At 41.2% G+C, this 10488-nt stretch overlaps 1 protein-coding gene across 25 annotated transcripts in view; it reads left to right on the forward strand.

The window, feature by feature from the left end:
- Nucleotides 1-10488, forward strand: part of LOC109316110 — a 396050-nt gene that overhangs the window by 188391 nt on the left and 197171 nt on the right. For 24 of the 25 annotated variants that reach the window (XR_002102767.1, XR_002102772.1, XR_002102773.1 and 21 more), the window contains one exon: nt 2241-2370. The exons of the other annotated variant lie outside the window; for it this stretch is intronic. The gene's annotated coding sequence lies outside the window, so the exon portion shown is untranslated. The remainder of the gene's footprint in view (nt 1-2240; nt 2371-10488) is intronic. 25 annotated transcript variants of the gene reach the window in all.

Raw genomic sequence — 10488 nt, forward strand, 5'->3', positions numbered from 1 at the left:
ATTATTCAAAGTGCTGAAAAAATGCATTTTAAAACACTGGTGATTTCAGAAAGGAATGTTTATATAGGTTGATTTACTTATGTATCAGACTGTCTGTAGTTTTGAAGGTAAAACTATATACCTGTATGCTTTTTTATATATACACGGAGTTTTACCTCCATGAATGCCTACAATGTTGCTAAAAAAATATGGATGTGTAATCATACTGGATAAGAAAAGCATTAATATTAAAATATATATAATAAGGAAATTGCAAATACTGTTGTGCGAGGAATTCCCACATTTAATTTATTTTCTTTTACTGGGGGGTTTTTTATTACTGCTTGCTTAGTAAGGTATGCTTGATTATATTTGTCAAAACAATTCGGTCTGCAACTCAGAATTTCCTTTTCTGTGAATGGCAAAAGTTGTGTTGTATGCTTTCTATAGTGGAAGACCTCTCTTGGTCTTCCTTGTAGTGGTGGAGAGGCTTGCATGTTCCAGTGATCCTGAAAGCAAGGCTGTCAGGAGCTTCATGCTTTTGGTAAGGTCACCCATGGTGGCAAGGTTGAAGGGGAGGTTCCTAACTAAGAGCAATCCAAGACGACTTCAACAGCAGACCAGGCAGAAGAAAAGTGTAACCCCTTTTTCAGCAGCTGTGAAGGTGGATGAAGGCTGCAGCAGATCAAGGGTCTCCAATTGTCTTGGATTCCATGCCATTGGACTTAGATCCCTATCTGTTAAGGACCATGCATTTGTTGGTGTGCGACAACATTCTCATACTAAAATAAGTCACACACAGGTGTCTTCCTTATGAGAATTGTGCATCTATGCACAACAGGGAAGTCCTATGGCGATCGACAACTGGCAACGGGGACAGGACTGCGAGATCTGGATGTTCTAGTCATGGACCAGCACATAGGCAGTGGAAGTTCACTTCAGTCATCTTGTTCAAGGACAGAGGCAGTAAGAGCAGTTCGGCAGCTGCACCCACAATGATCAGTCCTATTTAGGATTCCCTTTGCTTACCCCACATAGGGAGGGGGCTAGAAAAAGTGCCCCAAACATAGTCTGTCTTGATCAGTTCCTGACTGGATAACCTCATCCAAGGGGATCACTCCTATGCAGTCACAAAGAAACAAAAATCATTTTTGGAACCTGGAATGTACGAACCTTAATGGTCATGTTGTTTGCATGCCTGACTCCCTCCTCTCAAAGAGAATCTTTTTCTCACAGCTGAAAGAAGGTCAGTGAAGTAGCAGAGGGCAAAGAAAGCGCTTCAAAGACACCCTGAAGGCAAACATGAAGAGGTGTAATATCAACATCAACACTTGGGAGACCCTTGCTCAGGACCAGCCAAAATGGAGGAAGGCTCTTTGGGAGGGACCTCAACACTTTGAAGCAGCTCATCAACAGGCAGAAGAGGAACAGGCGAATAGAACATCAGAATATCCAACACAGCAACACAGTGCCCATCCCTCCTGAAAACATCTGTCCTCACTGCGACAAGATGTGGATCTAGAATTCGGCTATGGAGGCACCTGTGGAGTCACTATTGAGATCCTTGGAAGACAACCTTACTCATTTGCGACGCCTATCATCATAGTGGAAGAATGGCTGAAAATGAATTAGCTGATGTAATGAGCCACACTACTTCATCTGTTTTTCAGTACATCCAAAAACATTAAAAGGCTTTCAGTGATGGTCTGCCTACAGTACGTTTATCCTATTATGGATCTGATTTAGACAAATAAAAAGTTCAAACGAAAAGATATGGTAGGCTATGAAAACCAAAAAAACTCTAATTATGTATTGTGTTGACATAGTTGGCCTTTTGTCTGCAGCATGGAAGTTGGATGCACATTTTACTCCATAAGTCTCTATCTTCCTAGTTATGTTTCTATACTTGAAAGTACTTCTAGGAAAGGCATCCTGGCAAAAACTTTCTGTAATATTTAATTGAAACAATGACCAGATTGCAGTATCTATCCAAACTATTCTATTGTAAGTGCACCTAAAAGAGCTTTCTTTAAGTTTTATAAAAATTAAGAAAGCTCTTTTAGGTGCAGTTACAATAGATTCGTTTGGATAGATACTGCAATCTGTTCATTGTTTCAATGCATTTGACTTCAGTATGTACTTAACAAAATACACTGTGGGCTTTGTTAATTACTTTAAAATAATGTCATTATAACTATTTTTTTCCTTTATATTGGCATAAACTTACTGAGTGCATGTGTTCTGTTCTCTCTCCATTTTAGGTATGAATCATGTCAGTACAGTGAAAGATGAGGATACGCATTTCTGAAGTAGGAGTGTACATATGATTAAAGGATTTGAGCAGAGGACTCTGAACTGTAGTTCCTTCCTGCTCCAGGAGGGATACCTGAGGTGAGTGAGTAATGGGATAATTTATAATTGGGCTTTTCTTCAGGAGGCCTGTAGTCAAAACAGGAAGATACAGCTTGGCTAGTTTCAAATAAGAGTAGAAGAAACTTCAGATACTGCAGTCACACCCTTTAATTACAAGCACCTTCAGAGCTTTTTTTCCTGGGTAGTAACAAGAGGCTTTCCACAATTGTGACATGAGGTTTCTATAAATTGCATGCATTTCAGCTTTTCAGCTCTCTTCAGTACATATTGTTGGATGTTTTCCCCCCATAGAACTCAAAACTGTCAGAATTTAATTCTCCTTTCCTGAAGCAGCCCTAAGTAAAACTAGTCAAAGCAGAGCACACCATGGGTAAGTGCAGACATTTGGGGGTGGGGGAGAGGTTAGATTGGGTTCAAAATGGTCATCAAATCTAATTTAGTTCACCCTGGATACGGACCTTATACTCAGACCCATAGTTAGTGATTGGAAATCAGTCTAAACCCATAACTACAGAAGTTCTGGAGACACTAGCTGGTCTGAAAATTGCGGAACCTGGTCTCAGATAGTCCTAAATTACTGTAGTATTGGGCTTATTTGACCTAGGTTAGACCAAGGCATGGAATTTCTGTACAGTTTGTAGCCTCAGCCCTGGGGTTACACTTTTCGTGCTCCCCTCCACCATCACTGAGCTATTTTTAGCCCTCTGGGCCCTTATACCCCCCACCCCCCATTTACCAGCCAGCCCCCTTCACCTGTCCCACCTGCAGACTGCTCTGGGTGCTGCCAGTTTTATCAGCATTGTCACTGGAGCAAGTAAGTGTCATGGGAGAGGGGTGTAGGTTCACTGGGGGACATTGGGGAGGCTAAAACTAGCTCCTGGTCCTCCCAAGTCCTCCCCTGCAGACCCCACAAGCCCCTCTGATCCTGTCAAACCCTTCTGGACCCCAGCAACCCCCCACAATGCTGCCTGCTCCCCCCAACCCCTGTGAATGCTGCCTGCCCCCTCCATTCCACCATAGATGCCACCTACATCCCCAATCCCACAGATGCTGCCTGCCCTCTCATCCCTTCTGATCACCCCTCACCCCCCTAATACCCATGGATGCTCCATTCCCCCCAGGCCTTCATACCCACCCCTGTTCTCTCAACTGCCATCTCACTAGACCCCACCCCCCATACCAACTTACCTTTGATGGCCATTTTGAACCTATCAAACCTCCCCCTAAGCTCCCTAAATGCCTACATTTAGCCCATGAAGCCAAGGAAGAGGAGGAGAATCAGCTTTCTGACTAAGCTGGTTGGTGAAGGAGAAAGATCAACATTAGTGAAAGTTCTACATATACCCAGCTCAGCTCCTTGCTGGAGTTTGTTCAGAACTGGTTCGTGGTGCTGCCTCCAACAACTAATCATGAGCTTGTTCTGATAAGGTTGTGTATCAGCTACATGGATTTATGTTGAATATTGATTATTACTGCTTGCAGCAAGCAGTTTGATTAAAAGTGTCATTAAAACTTAAACTGAACTATTCATAGGAGGGTAGAGATGAGCTTGTACTGCATTTTTGGTTCTGGACTTTGTAAAGGGAACCCTTCTGGGTGTATTCAGTTTGGATCGTTTGGTTGGTCTGCATTGTGCGAACACTAAGTAGCAAATGACATGTGGTTCTTTAGAAGTCATACCTGCTCTGTTTTCCCTCCCTGCAACCTTGGAGTCTCCTGCGTAAACTTACTCTTCAGAGGTCTATGTTTGCTAAGACAGACTGTTCCGAGGGTGTAGAACACTGTTCTGTTTAAAACATACAGTGACAACCTCAACTTTTGGGTTTAACTTCATTCAGTTTTATACATATGCAGGCAGATCAGAAGAGTGGGTGATCCCCTGCTGCTGTTGATTCTCATCCAGTCACCAAGCAGCAGTCTCTTACCTACAGATTTTACTGTCTGAACAGTTTCTGCTCATAGGAAGGCATGTAATAAAATAACAGGGGGGACTTGTGACTATTTCAGTGGGGCAAGAGAGATTTTTGGAGGAAGTCCAGTAAGACGTGTCTCAAGAGGTGGCAAAGGAAACAGTATGAGAAAGCAAGTGATAATGTGTTAGAAAAGCATTTGAAGAAATAGCTGAAATAAAGCAAATTACGGTGGAAAGTATCCTTGGAATCGAGAGGAGACCATTGGGCTGCCAAAGGAAGTGGCTGGCAATGGTGTGTTTGTACCTTTTGGACTAGCAACACAAATTACATATAAACCGGTATAAGTGATCAGAAACTAGTTCAAATCTGTGACGCAACAGATGTTCAGTGCATATAAACTGCTTTCAAAATGGCCGAAACCAGTTTAAGATAAACCCTAATGAATGTAGTATCAGACTTAAGTGATTTAGGTTAAATCAATTAATTGAATTTCTGTCCTGGATCCTCTCCAGATTCAAGATAATTCACAGTCCCCCAGCATCCCTGGATACTTTGCACCTCCCTGCAAACCCCCTCCCCCAACAGGGTGGTTGGGCTAGCCCTGGCCCAAGCTGTCTGCTTCACCCGAGCAGGGAGGCATGCTCTAGTGTCTCCTGGCTTCTGGCCTGTTACTGCAGGCAGGTGACTGCATTTCTGGAATCAAAAGTGAGTGTCTGTTCACTTGCTTATCAGTTCAGTCTACCTGGCTTAGAGTAGTAACATACGAAGATTGAATTGATTCAGCCTTTGGCTTTTTAACTGGCTGTACTTAGCCTGGAGTTCAGTGAGTATATTGTGTTCTCCAGGACCAGGTGAGGGTTGGGAGGATGCAATAAATTGTGAAGAAAGTGGGTGGGAACATTTCCATTCAGTTGTCCTTTGGAGTAAGTGGCAGAAATTTTGCTAAAAGCAATTACGTAGGTGGCAATGGATCTGGAGGCAGAAGGAATGCAAAAAATAGAGGATGACCCAAAGAAAAAGATTTATACACTGGGAGGAGAGTACAGAATGGAAGAGTATGCAGGATGTTTTGGGAGATCAGCTTTTTTGCAGGGAAACATGGGAAGTAATGGAAACACAGGGATCTGCACCAGCAATTTGGGATGGCATGGGATTCAGAACCAGGTTGTGATATGTGAATGCAGCCATCGTTGCAGTGAGGAAAATCGAATCATAATTGATAGATGTACATATAGATTCGCTTCCTTGAGTATGTAATGAGAAAATCAAATGATTCCTCTGTTGTACCCTCATGTGTAAGTGGGCAATATAAATATTTCAGTAGTATTTACTGTGCTTTATGCATTTTATACATTTTCATAATACTGTTCTGATAACTCACCCTGAACTCTGAAATTACACACCTCCGCTTGAAGAATGTGTGATGTTACATGAAAAGTGGGATTGGTGTAGAGCTTTCTTCAGCATTACATATATCAGTGATGCTCAACCTATCTAGTCCTGTAGGCTGGATGAGTGGTGCTGGGTTGATCTGTGGGGTCAGGTCCTGTGAAGGGTCAGCATGTGGGTTTGGTCCATGGGTGCAGCATGGATCCAGCTGCATGTCAGCAAGATGGAGCACATGGGGCCATGTTATCTGGCTCACAGGGCTCTTCGCTTCTCAGGTTCAGGAATTTGGCAGCAGATTAGTGATATTTCATTCTGCCACTACTTCCCTGCTGCAAAGTTTCTGAACCAGCTGGGATGCCTGTGGGCTGGGTGACACATCTCTGTCCTGTAGGCTAGAGGTTAAATACCATGGCATATACTGATTGTCTCAAAAAAAGACTTTGCAAGAACAGTTTATTTAAATACTGTACAAAAGAAAATAAATCCTTGTACTGCTTGTTGACTTTGGGCAATAAGATTCAGACGACTGTATATTGTTTTACAGATTTATACATTACAGATTCTTTTTTTAAATTTTTTTTTACCCACCCTTATTTCTGTTGTAGCCAGGGAGAAAGCTGCCATGGACTTCAGTGGGACTGGGATCCAGCCCACTGACGTGTGAAAAGTTTTTCGTTACCTTATTAGAACCGTTGGCTAATGACTCCAGATCTGTGCAATTGTATTGGATACTTTCATGCCTGGAACCTTCTGATGAACTGTCCATTTAAAAAGGACCATTTTGTAGGTGTTTTACGTGGCTAGCATGATGAGATACTATAAGAGGTTGGGATAGCCATGGTGGACCTTCCCAAATGGGAATGCCATTAAAACCTCTATGTTACACAATCCATATGTATTCATATGTACATAATCCTTTATAGTATACGCTTAGCTGGGAAGATGTTTGTAAAAATGTTTTAGTGAATACTTAAAACATTGGGGACTCCTGGTGTCCACTGGGTTGGAAAACCATGATCTATAGTGGTCCGTTAATGCTGTTCTTTGGGCTCAGAGGGCCATAGAAAGAATAACTGCTGTGTTTTGAAAACTTCTAACATTCATGTAAAATAATATTGCTTGTGCAAAAATGCCATGACTTTCAGTACAATAATTTGAAGTCTTAGAGACTAGAAGCTAATGGTGCTTTGGGAATTTCGAAATCTCCATGTTTGTCCTGTGATGCTTACATTTTTGCAGATGCAAGTTAAGAGATTTGTCCTCCATATGGATAGGATGTCTCTGTCCCTGGATTTTAAGTTTTAATTCTACAGTTTTGTGATGGGTGTTTTCTTTCTTTTTTATGCCTTTATATAGAGGTAGGGCAGACATTCTCATCTATCTGTAAAGATGCTGACCTAGCATCAGATGAATCAGTATGATGAAGTGATAAATGTTTCAAGCCCTTGGCCTCTTATCTCTGGTCTTGTTTTCTTAATCCTTCCCAAACTAAAATGATTGAAACGCCTTCCAGATCTGATAACTGAAAAGATTTCAAGTGAAACTTTTGGCTCCTATCCTACCATGAGATCATACAATATGATATTAGCTAAATTTGTACCAGAGTTTGAAATGAAAACTAAAACATGTTACTGTTAGCCTGTCTCAGCTATTTTTGAGACCTGTGGGCAAATACTAGCTTGTTGGTCAATCTCTGTGCCTTATTAATACATCTACATTTTTTTTGTAGTATGTAAAATGCAAGTTTCTCTGCATTATTAACATTTTTAATTTGCATCCACTGTCTCTGGTGCCAGGTGTTTTCTTCATGGAAATAATTTTATAACTTAACAAAAGCAAATTCAGTGGAAAAGATTGTTTTTTTCTGACACTGTGCATCCATTCTTGGGAGTGTATTTTACGGTACAGTAGAGCACAGAACACACTTTTTTTTCTTTCACATGGTGTTTTGTTTCTTTCACAGGGTGCTGTTTCTTGCTACTGCTGTAACTTCCATTCAGACATGCACATGATCTATACCCATTGTTTATAACATGTACAAATATATGAATGTTAATGCAGTATACATGCACATATTTTATGTACTCTGTATAAAAGGAAATATGGTGCCTGAAATTAAGCAAACACATTACATCCAAGAAAACAAAGTTAAAATCAATTGAAGGTTGCAAGGTGAAGCAGTTCAAGGTTAGAAAATGCCAGAATTTAAGTTGCTTGTGTAACCTTAATTTACCTTGCTGCATGGATGCATGTTGATAGTCTCTAATTATATGACTACATATTTTTTGCAGAAGACCTTTATATCATTTGATGCACACTTGTAGCTAGTACTTAAGGAATAGGAACAAGTCAATGTTTTTATCCTGGTTCATTGTGTGGCCCCATACCTTACTCACTGCACACTTCAGATCCTTCACAGAATACAGATTTATAAATTTCCTCGTGTACTTTTTATGGGACTGATTTACTGCAGAGACTTGCTTTTCCTATACTTCCTAGTAATTTTAACCAGGAATGGAAGATAAGGATGCTAAATGATATCTAGCCAGCTATTTAGTGTTTACTAATGCTTTTTTTCTGGGAAACATGGAAATAACAATTTTCTTTATAGTGCCACTGCAGACCCAGTTCTTCACTGGTATGTAACAGAAAGCAGTGGTAACTCAGGTGGTGGTATGAAGTACTTCCAGAACCTTAGGAACATTAGTGAGCAGTACTAGTCTAAACACCACAAGGAGACTTAGTATTTGTGCACTCCAGAAAATGCTGCCTCCATGGAAAGGTTAACTTTTTGGAGGGAAGGACATGAGGATGCTGGACCTGAGGGATTGGAGATTGCTGGCATGCAAATCGGAAAGGGACAGAAACTTATATGGTGTAACTCTTTTATGCACTTTTTTTTTTGTCTTTCATACTGCGTGCTCTTCAGGCCAAGATCATGCCTTCCCATATGTGAACACAGAATTTCAAGCAGTACTTTAATATAAATACAAGTAGATGAGATCATAATGTATCAAGCAATATAATTAAATCAGTGCTGTATTTGCTGTCTGTCTCTCATTATGGCTGCCTCTCAGGTCACAATACAGCTTTGAAAACCATGTAAGAACCTAAATGCAGCAGCCCATACAAAAACAACTGCTATTAAGTGTGTGCTGTTTGGATAAAAATTTCAGAAAAATGTACTTTTGCAAGGGCTTTTAAAAATGGAGCTGTATTTAAAACCTTTGCCTTTGGGTTTGTGAAGTAGAAGAATTTACTTTTTTTTTTTTGTTTGTTATGAGTTACCATGAATGGGTGGTTACATTCCTTACTTGCATGATTGTAATGGGATTTCTTGAACAAGTAAGAAGTACTGTTACAAGCAAAGGCTAAAGGACCGATTTATGTTTTACTGAGTGAACTTTTCTCTCGGAGTGGCACCAACTTAGCAGACTGCCTGCCAGGTAACCAAAGCTATGTTGTGTTTTTACTAGTTTGGAAGTAACCCACTTTCAAGCAAAACAGAAAACAATTGAAATAAGAATTGGTTTGCTTGGCCATTCTGGTTTATCTTCCGTAAACTAAATTTCATGTTGTAAAAATATGTATGTGGGGTTTATATCAACAGATTATATGTTTTTTACAGGAAAATATTCTGCCAGTTTTGTTTAAATAATAAGGCACTCTGGAGTTTGAAGTCATACATGTAAACCTCCTGCCGTATAAAATACAGCACCTAAAGGCTATGTTATTGCTTACCTATCTCATAATTATTAGATGCATGTAGCTACAGGAATATTCACACATGGTTTTATTACTGTAAACTTTTGGGTGACTTGCTAATCCAAGCCAATACTTGGATCATACCTTCACTAACTAGTAAAGATTATAAATTGGGTTGAAAAGTTCAGCAGTCAAGCTCTGTTAACAGTTTGCCTGGAATCCAGACCTATTTGAAATCAGGGTGCACTCAGATTCTTTTTTCTTATTAGAAAAAACATCCACAATTTGCAGAAGTGTGATGTCTCTTGCTTGGCTCCCTTTATGTCACTGAGGGATGTTTGGAGAGCACTTTTCCAACTTCTGTCCTGATACCGGGGGGATACCTTTTGGCACTGGTTTGTAGAGCCTTTTTTCCCAGTATGTTATTTGTGCTTACCTAAGGAGGGTTGTCAAAGGTGAGCAAGGCCATCTGCTGTAGACTTCCAGGTGCTAAAAGGTATACCATTTTCCTTAAATCAGCAAAACCGAGAGAGAGGAAAGGGTAAGGACCTTGTTGCACATTAATTTTAGGCGGGTCCTGGAGCTCTTAGCCCCTGGATTTATGAAACCATACACATGAAACTAGTTTTAAGCACATTTTAGACAGCTTAAAGTTACACTACTCCAGGGCAGGTTTATCTCTGAACTGTGTTACCCAGCTCATGTCTCTTTAATGTGTGGCCATTCCACAGATGATCCACCCAAGTTATAGTCCTTTAGCATCCCAGAATGTAGTGTCCCCTCTGCCACCCTCCTGCTTTCTGTGGACGGATGTTCTACTACCCGGGGGCATTTCTGGCACCAAGGCAATTCCCTCTTTTGCCCTCCCAGGTTCTGATCTTCCCACCCCCAGGGGTGCAACACGTGCAAACAGCCTGCAGAGCACATGCCAGCTAGCCAGGTCACAAGGCATGGATGGGTCCAGAAGTGGTGTCTAGGGGGTGGGGGGAGCAAGGTAGGAGACCAGAAAAGGTCCCCTTGAGCTTTGACTTTCTGCCTAGGGCAGGGGAAGTAGATCCCCCATAAACTCCTTCCCTCACTGCTTCCACTTCCTGGCCCCCTCAGGAAGCACGACCAGCACGCACCCCCC

Source organism: Crocodylus porosus, unplaced genomic scaffold (genome assembly GCF_001723895.1).
Source record: "Crocodylus porosus isolate Cpor-Errol unplaced genomic scaffold, CroPor_comp1, whole genome shotgun sequence".
Taxonomy (NCBI): domain Eukaryota; kingdom Metazoa; phylum Chordata; order Crocodylia; family Crocodylidae; genus Crocodylus; species Crocodylus porosus.